The sequence below is a fragment of the Nuphar pumila genome, chromosome 4 (genome assembly GCF_984573655.1).
Source record: "Nuphar pumila chromosome 4, dmNupPumi1.hap1.1, whole genome shotgun sequence".
Lineage (NCBI taxonomy): Eukaryota > Viridiplantae > Streptophyta > Magnoliopsida > Nymphaeales > Nymphaeaceae > Nuphar > Nuphar pumila.
The window spans coordinates 87,234,651-87,248,312 of NC_143252.1; the positions used below are offsets into that span (position 1 = coordinate 87,234,651).

At 34.8% G+C, this 13,662-nt stretch overlaps 1 pseudogene; it reads left to right on the plus strand.

Moving 5' to 3' along the window:
* The window catches only part of LOC149840289 (putative GPI-anchored protein At1g61900), a 71,380-nt pseudogene that overhangs the window by 37,888 nt on the left and 19,830 nt on the right, over positions 1 to 13,662 (plus strand).

The window sequence follows — 13,662 nt, forward strand, 5'->3', positions numbered from 1 at the left end:
ACGAATTATGTGAGTTAGACCCCCGGAGCCAAAGAAGATTTGAATCATCTTCAAGATGAAAGAGTTTGTGACGAATCCTTCCAGGGAAAGTTCAAATCATCGTCAAGATGAAGGCGAATGCGATGAACCTCCTGACAAACCCTAAAAGATATTTAATTTATGCTATCATCAAGAGACCACCAACCAATGATCCAATATCGTCAGTATAATTCCTGAGGCAAAGAAGGACCGAAACATCTCCAAGTTGAAGGAGTTTGTGACGTACCCTTCCAAAAGAGAGAGAGAGAGAGAGAGAGAGAGAGGGAAAAGAAAGAGAGAAAAGTCAGGACATCTCTAAAATGAAGGATGATGTAATAAACTCCCCTGAAACCCAAAAGAGCTCAAAAGACTGCAGAAAGATTATCATGAGAGAAGCATCCCAGGATATCAAACTACCGAATCTGCAAAGAATATTCTTTGATTTTGTGAAATTCTATTATCAATATTCTTTCACCAATTGTTTTCATAATATTAATTCTTCCTTTCCTGTTCGTATCAAGGAAATTGATAGCTTCCTTGAAGAAGGTCAATCGTAAGCAATTTGAATTCCAAATCTTGATTCTATGAAGTCAATTTCGTTTGGAAATAATACTTCAGGTGGAAAAGAAGAAACATTCTCACAACAATGTGCCTCATTTTCAAATACTTTGAATCAATGACAAAATTTTCAATATTTTGACAATATTTTCTAGCTATCCTGACGTGGAGTGAGAGTTTGACGTCCATTTTTAACACATTCTGACACCATCCCCCTTTAGGACTTGTTAATGGGAGTTTTTAGTATTCCTTCCCTTATTTTTATAATTTGAGAGCGCGAGCTCTCAAATTTGCACACTTCCCTGTGTCCCCACTGTCCCACCATAGACAGTTCAATTTCGGTTCGAGGTCGAACCCCCAATCATTTTATCGCAAAAGGCAATTTCAAAAGCTGATTTAGTCTCAGCAATGAGGCTTCGAAGATCAATCCCTTTTCAAGCTTTAGGGACCCCATTTTCCTTTTTTTTGCAAAACCTTTATCAAACTTATTGTGTGAGATCCGAAGGTCCCATCATGGTCTCTTCCTTCAAGGATTCCATTCATTTTCCCGATCAGGTTAAGGGTATAAATCTGAGCCTTATTCTGATGAGGTATTTCATTTTCTTGCCCAATCAGGTTAAGGGTACAAACTTGGGCCTCAGTTGATGAGGTATTTCATTTTCTTCCCAATCAGGTTAAGGGTACAAACCTGAGCCTCATTCTAATGAGGTATTTCATTTCTGCCCGATCAGGCAAAGGGTATAAACTTGGGCCTCATTTGATGAGGTATTTCGTTTTCTGCCCAATCAGGTTAATGGTATAAACTTGGGCCTCATTTGACGAGGTATTTCATTCCCCATTCAGGCCAAGGGTTAAACCTGAGCTTCGTTCCATACGAGGTACTTTCGTCCCATCCAGGTTAAGGGCAAAAACCTGAACTTCACTTTCACAGAGTAAATTTTCTTTCTTCATTTTCCAATTCATATCTACCATCTTCACAAGGATAGCACTTCCACACCCAGACGGAGCCTTCCAAGCTGGGACATTTTATATAACCCAAATTTGGTGTGTTTTTCTTTGCCACTAAGCTCGGTCCTGAACTGGCTTAGTAGCAAAGAGGGGCATCTGTAAACACTCCAAATTTTTACTCACACTTCCACCAATCGTTGCAGCCTATCCTTCAAGATCTTCAGAGAGCAAAATGGTCAATTTCTGAGCCTGGACCCTGCAAAAGTCCAAATTTCATCTACAATTCTCAAAATTTACATATTCTGGCTCAAAAACTTTAATTTTAGTCGCGAATTTTCAAAATCCTATTCATACCAGGAAATTAAAATCTCCAATTCTCCGTGCAACATTGAATTCCTTGAGACATGTCATTGTGTATCATCGCATAAACATTTCATATCATTCCACTGCATAGCATGTTATTTTGAGGTTCAAAACTCTTGATTTTTAAAATTTTCAATCCAGATTTGAGTTTTAACTTTTTCAAAGTTGATTTCAAAACCCTAGGTCTTCAAAATTGCCAATTTCTCTTGCTTTAAACCCCAAGACCCTAGATTGTGAAAAGTTTTCTCAGAAAAACAATCTGGACAGTTTTTAATATCAATTTCCAAATTTTGTCAACTGGACCGGCCCGACCTGAAGAAGGGAACAAAGCTTTGAATTTAGCAATTTTATCCCAGATTTTACCCTTTTATCAGTAATTTCAAAATATCATTCTTTTACAAAATCGCCCTACAGGGGCCACCTTTCTTTTAAAATTTTTGCAATTAGGCTAAATTTTATTTCTTATTTGCCAATTAGTCTAGTTTTTTATGAAAATTCCAAAAAAAGAAGGTTTTATTTTTTTGCTTTTATTTTAATAAATAGTGATGTGGGGTCCACCTTGAGGTGGCCCCACATAGGCCCTCCTTTTGTAAAAACTGAAAATTCGAAAATCCCATAAATGTAGGAGCCTTTTGCCTGAGGTGGCGCCATTTGGTGCTTCATCTCCCTCTTGCCACGTGGCAGTATGGGGGCCACTCAGAGATGGCGCCACCCTCCGCCATGTGTCATTCTCTCTCCTTTTCATTCGTTGCCATATGACAATGTGGGGTCACCCTGAGGTGACACCACATGGCTTTTCTCTGTCATCCCCAACAATTTCCATGTGTCTCCCCTATTTCTTTCTTTTTTAATTTCCTGACATGTGTCACTGTGGGGCCAACCAGAGGTGGCGCCACATGTCTTCACCCCCTACTTATGTTGTCTCCACATATCCATCTCTCCCTCCTCCAGAAAAAACAAAAAGGCAATTTGAAATTCAAAATTACTAGAAAAGAGGAGCGCCCCACCCTGAGGTGGCGCCATCTCTGAAAAACTCTCCTCAAAAAAAGCCTTTTGGCTTGATTTTAGAAAAAAGCAGAAACCAGAATTCAAAAACCTCTAAGGTGGCGCCATATGCTTCCTCTGCTCCTTCTCTCTAACACATGTCAGTTTAGAGCCACCCTGAGGTGGTGCCACATGGCAGTCTCCCATTTTTCTTGGAAAACAAGATTTTGAATTTCAAAAAAAAGCAAATCCAGAAGGGGTGTCCCACCCTGAAGTGGCGCAAATCCAAAGTTTTCTATTTGATTTCCTATTTTATTTATTTTACAAAATCTTAAAGTGAGCCCACACATAGGTGGCGCCACACTAGATCTCCCTGTAGAGAAAATCAAGCCAACCTCATTTCAAAAAAAAAATTCAAATCCAACTGAGGTGGCATATTTACAAATATTCACTTTATTTTATTTCAAAAAAAAAATAAAAATCCAAGATGGCATTCTTTGAGATGGCGCCACATGGAGGGTCCAGATAACATCTTGTTTGAATTTCAAAATCTCTCAGAAATCTATAAATACCATAGCCCACGCCCAGTCTGGGGAGAGCTTTCTTTTTGGATCTGAATTTCAACCTGAGTTTTAATTTCAAGTTCCCTTTTTCTTCCCTGAGTCCACGCTCCCTTTGGGCCCATCTGGGATTTTGAATTTGAGTCCCTACCCAGCTCATGCCATTCAAAGCCAGACCTAAGAGCAAGGGTCGATTTCCACATGCATCCTGACGCTTGGTTCGAAAAGCGTGAGAAACCATCTGTAGCCGCCCGTCTTTAAAGCTTTAGAAACACCAGAAGAATACAAGGTGAGCTCCCATTCGAGTTAATTTTATATATGATCATATTCATGTATTGAAATAATATTCTTATATTTAATTATATACTAAAAATCGTATATGATCATATGGATTTGTTGTTTTAAAGAAAGGGTTCATCTGGACGATGGATCAAATCTCTCTTATAAAAAGCAAATAATAAATATATAATCTACTTCCTTGATTCATTCATTTTTTTTGCATTTCATCATAATCATGCATTAAATAGGATAGATTTATATTTCGTTTCATTGAAATAGTACATTTTATGAATTTATTAGGTATTTCATGCATTCTATTTTATTTCTATAATTTTTTATTTTTAGCAGTCAGTCCATGCATCATTTTATGTTCATATTTTCTTCTAAAAATGCCAAAAAATTCATATTATGTGAGAATTTCTGTCCCCAATATTTTGCAAAAAAATAAAAATCATTTGATCCAGTTTACTTTACTCAAAATTAAAAATGCTGGACCAGGTTTTAAGACCCAGGAAACGCTAATGATAGTGGATCTCGATTTGTAAAATCGAGATATCCCGCATGGGATATTCGATTCCTGATCCAAAAGATGCTCTAGATTCAAGATTGAGTCTATTATTTAATCTGATTTTATCGAAGTTTTTAGATTTTTTTTTATACCTCTCAAAAATCTGACACCAGATGACATGTGTCAGAGCCCAATATGAACTTCTGAGACTCTGGGTCGACTGTTTCTCTCTGGGTATAACTCCAAATCCGGATCTGTAAAATGAAAACTTTATGTTCTAAGTGTCCCTATTCGATTCTGAAATTTTAGAATTTTTAAAATGGTCTGCATAGCTGTTCTGTAATTTTAATGTCAAACTGTTGTTTTGACATCCATGTCTGCTTTTCTAAATTTTACATCTATCACCGTATTTTTATTTCTCTGTCCGTAGATCAAATGTCTATATTCTAAACATGAAAGTTGCTCGTATACATGTTAGGAGTATTCTCTTAAAATTTTGGGAATTTTGATGGTAGATTATTATTTTTTGTTTATTTTTGTAGTAATTTCTATTAATTCCATGTCTATCAGAAACAAATCCCTGCTACCGAATGCGTCGTAAGCCAAATCTCAGAGCTGTAAAAACCAAAGTTGTTCATTTTCATGTTTTCCAGCATCTTGTATAATATTAAGCATTTCTATGGTAGACTGCTCCATTATTGTGTAAAATACCGTAGTTGGCTCGTGCCCGCAGTCGATACTTGCACATTTTAGAATTTTATTTGAAATTTTGCGTCTGAGTCATGCCATTTCATGCAGTTTATCATTATATACTGTTCCTAAAGGTAAAGGGATTTTCTCTATCGAATTTGGTATAATTTGAAGATCGTTAGATATTCGGATTAACCATATCATCCAAACAGGGCTCCCGCGGATCCAGATCCAGGCGAAAAACAAGCGAAATTCACCATTTTGGCCAAACTTCCGATATTATTTCTGATTTTACAGTCCTACCACGTTTAACAACATGTTATCATGTCTCATCATGCATTCCATCATCATTTGGTCCAATTCAAATTTCAAAAATCTCAAATTTCATTAAAATCCCTTCAAAAACCTTGATTTCAAAAGATATAACCTCAATATTAGGGGTATTTTGGTCATTTTGACCATTATTCCGAATTTCAAATTTTTATTACCCTATTTTTCTTACATTTTTATGATTTCCAAAACATAATCATATCAAGGAGGTATTAGATTGAGTTTATATCCAGATAAATCTGATAATTTCAGGATATTATTGGAAAATTTTGGAAAAACCCACATATTTGAGCTAACCCCATTTCAAGCTTGGCAGGGACATTCAAAGGAAGGAGCTGGAGTCTATCATAAATCTGGAATTTTCTTTCTTTTCTTCCATTCTATTTAATGATGCAATAATTAAATGTAACTTTGGAATAAGAGATTAAATTTTCTGTTTAGTTTATGAAGCATTGTATATAGAAGTGCATTTAATATTATTTATCTTGTGATTCATGCATTTTATTTAGAAATTCATTGTGGATGAACACAAATGGCAAGTACACCAACTCTTAGGGAGTTGATGAACTTGGTGGAGTCATTTCGACCCTAGTCGGAATATGGACGAAACCAAGATTCAGCATCTTCCTACTAGTCACATCGAGCCTACATTCTTAGGCTGTCTTCCAAAATTTACTGCATATCTTTAATTTTTGCAAAATATTTTAGAATTAACTAAGTAAATTACAAGCATATTTACGGCCATAGTCAGAATATGTGGTAATCTTACCTTAGTTTAATTTTGAAATTGCATATTTTCCTGAAATGTTGTTTTCATAAAAAGACATTCATTCAATTAGGATAGTTTGCATCATTTCTTCTTTTTCATAGAATCAAGAAAATTTCATTTTCAAGGAAATCGATTCTTCAAGGGTACTCTGAAAATTTTCAAAGTTTGATTTTCCCCAAATTAAGTTTCCCATGATTTTCTCAAAAAATATTCTTATCTTAGAATTCATTTCCTATTTTTCAAATGATGTTTTCCATCATTTTTAAGAGTCAAAATCAATTTCCAATTCCTCAAGGTTAGGACTTCCAGAATTTCAATTTCCTAAGACTTAATTTCCTTTCTCAAAGTGGTCTTCCCATGAATCTTCAATCATTTTCCAAAGATAATTTTCAAAGTTGGAGTTTTTCTCGACAAATATTTTCCCTTCAAGTGTTTGTCTTTTCTCAAGAATTCCCACTATTTTCTAAGGATTCTCATTCCTTCATGATTTTTCCAAAATCTTTAGAGACTTGCTTAAGATTTTCAAATCCTTTCATCAGGGTTTCCTCGAAAAATCGATTTCCACCATTTGCCTTAAAAACATTTTTCAACTCCAAAATATCTTCTAAGTATACATCATGTTTTCCAACTTGCATTTTGTGAAGTTCTATAACACATGCCTGAATTCTCTATGCATTTAAGATATAACACAATTTTGTTAATTTAGCTAAGTCAAGCACACATTTGGTCCTTGCTTCGATTACCCCTGGTAAAGGCGCCAGGAACGGTCGAACCTCATACCGACAGGTCGAGTCCCATTCTTCAGAATTTTCCCGCTATTTTCAAAGTGGAGGTGAAATCTACTGATTGTCTACAAATTTTGGGATTTTTACAAGTAGATTTGACTTCTGTCAGAATATGTGGTAATCTTACCTTAGTTTAATTTTGAAATTGCATATTTTTCTGAAATGATGTTTTCATAAAAAGACATTCATTCAATTAGGATAGTTTGTATCATTTCTTCTTTTTCATAGAATCAAGAAAATTTCATTTTCAAGGAAATCGATTCTTCAAGGGTACTCTGAAAATTTTCAAAGTTTGATTTTCTCCAAATTAAGTTTCCCATGATTTTCTCAAAAAATATTCTTATCTTAGAATTCATTTCCAATTTTTCAAATGAAGTTTTCCATCATTTTCAAGTGTCAAAATCAATTTCCAATTCCTCAAGGTTAGGACTTCCAGAATTTCAATTTCCTAAGACTTGATTTCCTTTCTCAAAGTGGTCTTCCTATGAATCTTCGATCATTTTTCAAAGATAATTTTCAAAGTTGAAGTTTTTCTCGACAAATATTTTCCCTTCAAGTGTTTGTCTTTTCTCAAGAATTCTCATTCCTTCATGATTTTCCCAAAATCTTTAGAGACTTGCTTAAGATTTTCAAATCCTTTCATCAGGGTTTCCTCAAAAAATCGATTTCCATCATTTGCCTTAGAAACATTTTCCAACTTCAAAATATCTTCTAAGCATACATCTTGTTTTTCAACTTGCATTTTGCGAAGTTCCATAGCACATGCCTGAATTCTCTGTGCATTTAGGATAGAACACGATTTTGTTAATTTAGCTAAGTCAAGCACACATTTGGTCCTTGGTTCGATTATCCCTGGTAAAGGTGCCAGGAATGATCGAACCTCGTACCGACAGGTCGAGTCCCATTCTTTGAATTTTTCCCGCTATTTTCAAAAACGGAGGCTAGTATTTCAAAATAATTTTCAAACTCTAGTCAAGTTTGACTTGCAGGATCGTTTCCCCTCTCTCTCGTAGGGAAGGAAAAAATTTTGCGACGAAAACAGAGACCATCGATCATCGATCTCTTGCATCTCCCATCCATCAAGCATCCCTCTCATTGATCGAGTTCTCGCAGGCTCTTCCTATTCTCCCTTTTCCCCTTCCTCTCCTCCTCTCCCTATTCTCTCTTTTCCCTTCTCCACCCGAGTTCTTCCCTATTCTCCCTGGTTCGCTCTTCTTTCTTTCTTCTTCCCCTCTCCTCCATTCTCTTTTCTTCTGATTGCACATTTTTCTTTCTAAAATTTTTCTTCCTTCATTGCGTATTGGTATTTTATTATAATATCTCTTATGGATTTATCGCATTTTTCGATCAAGTGGTTCAACATTGCAAATATCGGCTTCAATCAACGTTGATTCGAGGCTGATATTTCATTCTGAAAGATCCATGTGTTTTTGATGCAATGTATATGCCTGATCATTTCAAATGAATCGATCTACATCAATCAATGCTAAACATTATGACATGCTCATTCAACATCGCATCATTTCATCTGTAATTTCTTTCTTTCTTGTGGTTTATTCTATATCATGTTTTGCCTTTTAGCATTACCCAATTTTCATTTCTACATCTCTGCAACTCAGCATTTCATCGACCCTTCATCCATCTGCATCCTCTGTTGCATAAGCTTCAGAGTTGTGTCAAAGTTTTATTTCATCAGCTATATATCATTATACCGCTCATTTAGATTCAACATTTTCCCTTTTGTTATTGTTTTCTCTGCATATTTTTAATTCTTCATTTTTGTGCATCATGTTTCATCATCGCATCTCATTGTTGCATCCTCTGCATCATTGGCATTTCCATTGCAGCACTTCATCAGCATTTTCCATATCCATTTATGCATATATCATCTCATCTGATCCATCTAATTTTGCATTCATCATCTTCAATGCATCCTCCTTCCTGTTAACCCGTCGCTTTGAGTGGATAATCTCTGAGCTGGTCCTCCATGGATTCTATAGTGCTACTTAAAAATTTGGCAGATGTCGATATTTCAGAGGAGAGAGACACATTGTGGGGCAATGTAAGGCAGAAGTTCAACTAAAAGATTCCTTCTGTAAATGGTCTCTATTTGTATTTTGGGTATCTGGTTTCCGGGATGGAATAGCAGTCCAACTTCCTGCTGCTTCTGCTTCACATGTTACTTACAACCTGGTGCCATCAGTTCCACCCATGGCCCCGCTTGGTCCGATTGAAAATCTCACCTGCAATGGTCCCTCAGAACCTCTATAATGTTGAACCATTAGCACCAATGTATCCTTCCTTCCCAAGCATATACAATCCAATATTGACAGGAAAGTGCCTTGTAAACTTTTCCACCATTTCAAATAGTTTGGACAGAACTGCATCTGATTGTTCTGCACCTTTGGCAACACTTGTTGGTAACGTCATTTGTTGCCCCCAGGTCCGTACTTTACTGCATATTTTCCAGGGAAACTACAACATAGACACTGACATGTTGGTCCTGAAAGATCATGCAACTAATGATTGCTTCTCAGGTATTATGAGCATTTTAGCTAGCAGAGGGGCAAACAGTACCATTCCTGCTATTTGCTCTATCAAATCATCTAATCTTACAGGCAACTCTTATCCTGTGAGGGATGTAGCCACATTTGAAAAAAATTTGTTAATACAAGTGAACTTCTAGATGCTTGCAGTGTGGTTGACCCGCTTAAGGAATGTTGTAGGCCTGTTTTTCAACCTGCTATCATTGATGCTGCAGTTCATCTGTCTTCGAGTGGTTCAACCTTGCTTGCAAATACCAACATACTTGGGGGGGGGGGGGACCTCAGATACGGATATCTTGAATGATTGTAAATAGGTTGTTTATGCATGGCTTTCAAGGAACCTCTCTATTGATGCTGCCAATACTGCATTTAGGATTTTTTTTTTGGTCAACAAAGTTTGTCCATTAGAATTCAAAGAACCTACTTCAATTGTCAAAACATGCTGCAATGGGATTTTTCCAAATCCTTATTGTTGTAGCTCTTTAAATACTTATGTTTGATCCCTACAGAAGCAAATATTAATCACCAACAGACAAGCATTAAACTGTGCTGCATTTTTGGATCTCAGTTACAGAAAGCAGGTATGATGACTAATGTTTATGAACTCTGTTACATCGACTTGAAAGATTTTAGTCCGCAAGAATTTGGACAACAAGGTTGCCTTTTTTGGAGTTTACTTACTGATGTTATATTTGACCATTCCAAGGGTTTTAGCTTTATATGTGACTTGAGTGACAATATTGCTGCACAATGGCCTTCTTCTTCTTCACCCTCATCCTTAATTCTGTGCACTATGAAAATGTCACTTACATACATTTCCTACATATTATTTCGATGCATATAACATTCACCTACATATAAGCACATCACTCAGCACTTAGTTTAATCACCTATGTTAGCATTAGTCATTGCACACCATAATAGATTAACATCTACACATTAACACTTAGTTCAAATCACTTGCATATTAGTTAGTCATTTGCAGATTAGTTCTATATAGACATTCAGTCCAGTTAGGTATTTACATATGAGTTGCATATGCATTTAGTCCAGCCTATGCATCACATCTCATGCGGCATATGCATTTAGTCCATCTGCAGTTATACATATCATATACATTTTACATTTTTCATGTGCATCCACAGCAGCCCATGAGATGTTGTAGTCTCATATGCATTCATAGCAGCCCATGAGCTGTTGTATGTCCATGTCATGTGCATTCACAGCAGCCCATGAGCTGCTGTAGCCTCATATGCATTCATAACATCTTATGAGTTGTTGCATCTCCATGTCATGTACATTCAAGGCAGCCCATGAGCTGCTGCAGCTTCTTATGCATATCATATGCATTTCTCATTTCGCATATATCATAGGCATTTCTAACTTACATATATTATGTGCATTTTTAAATCTAGCATATCATATACATTTTCTATTCCATTTCATCATATCATATACATTTCTTCATTTAGCATAAACATTATACTTAGGTAGATGAATACGCATCCTTTCATTAGCATAAGCATCATACTTAGGTAGATGCATGTGCATTCCTTCATTAGCATGAGGACCATACTTGGTAGATGCATATGCATTTCTTCATTAGCATAGGCATTGTACTTAGGCAAATGCATGTGCAATTCTTCATTAGCATAAGCATTGCACTTAGGCAAATGCATATGCATTTCATTCATGCATTAGGCATTGCATCTTTATTAGCATATGTGTTTCCATTATAGCTTAGGCATAACCATATGCATGCTAGTTTTAACATGGTATTTTCAAATTCTTTTCTATATCTTGCATTTTGTTGCTTTGTGCTAACTCATATTTGCAGGGAAAGCTTGGAAGACCTTGATTTCTTTTTCTAGATTAGGAATTTCAATTGTAGTGATTTCATATTAATGAGAATTTCTATTCTTCTATTTAGATTAGAATGTATGAGCATATAGTTGCATTTTAAATTCTCGTAATTGTTTGTGGCATTTCATTTTACCTTATTTTTCAAAAAGCACTGTGGGATAATCCGAATGACACGTGCACCATCGTAATAAGAGGTAAATAACCCTAAGTAAATTATTCACATTTATGACCATAGTCAAAATGTGAACAATACCTACAATTTTTATCTTTTATGGAATAAAATCTGACCTACACTTTAGGTCCTTTATGAAAAACATCATATTTTCAAAAATGCATTTTCCTCTTTTATCAAAATTAAAAGTAAAGATTAAATCAAGATATATTTGTGGCCATAGTCATGAATATATTGAAATTTAATCTTGCCTTAAATTCTATAAAAGCACAAAAAAATAATTTTATTCTTTCTTGGAATTTAAATGAAGATTAAATTAAAATATATTTGTGACCATAGTCATGAATATATTAAAATTTAATCTCATTTCAATTCTATTAAAGAATGAAATTTGCTTTTAAAATTCCAATTTTAAACAAATTCTTTCAATGCATTCATCATTTTGCATCATTATTTGCTATCTTTCCAAATTATCTTAAATCGTTTTCAAAATTTCAAGTGATTTTGAAATGAATTTTAAAAAATACAGTTTTCATTTCTAAGATTCAAAATCATTTTTTAACTTCCCTTTTACAAATGCAGATTTACCTTTTATCTCTCAATTCCATTCAGTTTTAAATCTTATATCAAAATTCTAATTTTTAATTCTTATTTCTGAAATTCACAATTTTGAATTTCATATTTTGATTTTGAATTTCATATTTTGACTTTGAATTTCATTTTTAAATATTCATTTCTTTACTTCTTTTTCAAAAAATTCAAATTTTGAATTCTATCTTCCATCTCAAATTCAATTCTGAATTTTTATTTCAAATATCCAATTCAATTCTTAATCAAAGTTTGAGATTCACTTTGGAATTCCAACTTCAAAGTTCCGAATTCAGTCTTTTATCACTCTTTTCCAAATCCATTTTCAACTTCAAACATTCATTTTCAATTCAGATTTAAGATTCCAAATGTTGACCTCTGAAATTTCACAAGTTTATATTTCAACTTTTGATTTCAGTTTCAACTTTCAGAACTTCAAATTTCTAATTTCCTTTTCAATCTCAAAAATCACTTTAAACCCAAGTTTTTGGATTCAAATTTCAATCTTTTTCAAATCAAGTTCAATTTTTGAACCATTTCCTAAAAGATATTTTTAAACCTATTTCAAAATCACTTGGAAAAATCCAAATTTCTAAAACATTTCCAAGAAAAGCATACACATTTCTCAAAATTCAAAAGCCATATCACAAGCCTGATTCCATGTGTATTTAGGATTTCAGAATAATCTCTGAGACAAATTTAGGCAAAGCAAAAGGCATGAATTCAATCCTTGGTTCAATTACCCATGGTAAAAGCGCCAGGAACGGTTGAACCTTGTACCGACGAGTGAATCCCGTCTCTCCATTTTTCCTTAAAATTTCAAAACGGAGGTGAGTAAATTTCAAAACATCTTTTCTAAAAGGTCAAGTGAGACCTTGCGAAGGGTTTCTCTTCTCCTCTTTCTTTTTTCCCTTAAAAGGAAAAGGAAGAAAGGGAAAAGAGAAAAATTTTGCAACGATCACAGTAGGACCAAACCTTTTTATGATTTCTTGTTCAAGAATATCCCAAGTTGGATATCCATTCCTTTGATCGAACCATCGGAACCATCTAAAACCTTCTCCCTCAAAGCTTATAATGGGACATCTCACCATGTGCTCATACCTCACATTGTGGCTTATGAAAAGTTGTTGTGCCTTGTAGAGCTACTCTATGGGATTCTTTTCGGAGAATGTAGGGAAAGGGAGCTTTATCGATCTTGGAAAATTTGACTCATTTTGATTAACAAAGTTTGTGTGTGCTCTCCCATGTCTTGCAAACCCATTTGCATTTTCGTAAGCATGCATATCCACATCGTATGGAAGATCATTTTTGAAGTTTGCTTCGTTTGGAGAATTTGCATCTACTCGGTTCCTTTGCTCACTCACCCGGTCCGCGTGGGTTGTGCATGAGTGGCCCATTGCCATGAACAACAAAGGTAGGCTGATCATGCATTTATTTTCGCATTTAAATCATTTAACTCATGCATGATCCAATAAGGAATTGCATTAAAATCCCAAGTTTAGTGTTAGTTTCGAGAAAATGCACGAAAAAAGATAAAATTTGGAAAAAGCAAAAATTATAAGTTAATTTTGAGAATTAGGTTGTGTAGAAATTAGTTAGTCATATTTTTCTTTAGGATTTAGATTTTTAATCAAATTAGATTTAAAAAAATAAAGGTGCATTATTTTGTTTAGAAAGTTTAAATAGTTTAGATAAAAAAAA